Raw genomic sequence first — 1,498 nt, 5'->3', positions numbered from 1 at the left:
TCCATGTGACTCATGTCCCCCCGCCAAGGTGAGCTTAAAATAATGTAATGTATGATGTTTCTGACACATTGCCAGATATGATGGTTAAAATATAGTAATAAAATACATAAGCTAGGGGGGCCTGGGTGGCTTAGTCGGTTAAGCATCTGATCTTGGCTCAGGTCATGATGCCAGGGTCCTGAGATAGAGCCCTGCATTGGGATCCCTACTTTTCACGCTCCCTCTGCTCCTCCTCCTCCTGTTTATGCTTTCTCACTCTGTCAAACAAAAAAATAAAAATCTTTAAAAAACCCCTACATAATCTAAATCAGAAGGAATCAACCAAAGTAATACATAAAATATTATGTATTACTGAAAACAGCATTTCAGTGGCTTTGTTCGATATGCTTTACCATCTATTTCATTATTGTCCTGGTACATTTAGTTATTTACTACTGAAAAGAGAGATAAATACCATTCAGTCAACTTGTGGATACTACCTGTAGAATACGCACGTATCTTATCTATATTTTGCTTAAGAAAAAAAAATGGTTCACTTATATAACAATTGCTCTGTGCAGAGTTAATAATAGTCAACCTGAAGTTCAATTCTATTTTCAGACCAACCATGAATATTTCGATGAGAGTACACATGAAATATTGCCTCATAATCTTTAAATTTGTAATAAATGATTTATTAACAATAAATATTATGAAACTGGTAAGAAGCTAAGTAATATCCTAAGACAAACAAGGTATGAAACCTAAACAAAAGATTCCTTAGTTTCTGACCTTTAAGCAATATAAGCAATAGCTTTATAGATGACTAATACAATAAATCTAAAGGTAAGTTTAATAAACTGCATGTTCCTCCTTTTTTATTTTTTTTTTGAAAGAGGACATGTGCACAAGCAGTGTTGGGGAGGAGGAGAGGGACAGAGAGAATCTATAGTAGGCTCCATGAGCATGGAGCCTGGAGTGGGGCTCAAACTCTCAACTGTGAGATCATAACCTGAGCTGAAACCAAGAGTCCAAGGCTTAACTGACTGAGACACCCAGGTGCCCCTCTGCCATTCTTGAAGTCAGTAATTCTTGAGAAATAATCTAGTAGCACTTGTTTTTTAATATCACAATAAAGGCTGCACATGGTATTAAAGTCTTGATTCTGGGTGATTCATAGACCTGTACCCCTGGGGATAAAAATATATTATATGTCTATAAAAAATAAAAAAATAAATTGTGGGTCCCCCCCAAAAAAATTTAAATAAATAAATAAATAAATAAAAAATAATAAAGTCTTGATTCTGAATCACTCTGGGAGTGATCAAGAGTCATTTCCTTTTCAGAATCCTCATTATTGAATTTAAACAAGTATGTGTGAGCACTATCTTCTCTTTCTACTCTGCAATATTTTCCTGTAGAGAGGTCCACTGTGATTCTCCAACTCAGATACACTTACTATGACTTTTGTTTTTAAGAACTAGCATACCAGAAGGAAGGTAGAAGTGACATTTCAAAG

Source organism: Lontra canadensis, unplaced genomic scaffold, assembly GCF_010015895.1.
Source record: "Lontra canadensis isolate GAN:19392208 unplaced genomic scaffold, GSC_riverotter_1.0 scaffold86, whole genome shotgun sequence".
In the NCBI taxonomy this organism is placed as follows: domain Eukaryota; kingdom Metazoa; phylum Chordata; class Mammalia; order Carnivora; family Mustelidae; genus Lontra; species Lontra canadensis.
The sequence above is the reverse complement of the archived record's forward strand: the minus strand, read 5'-3'. Positions refer to the sequence as shown.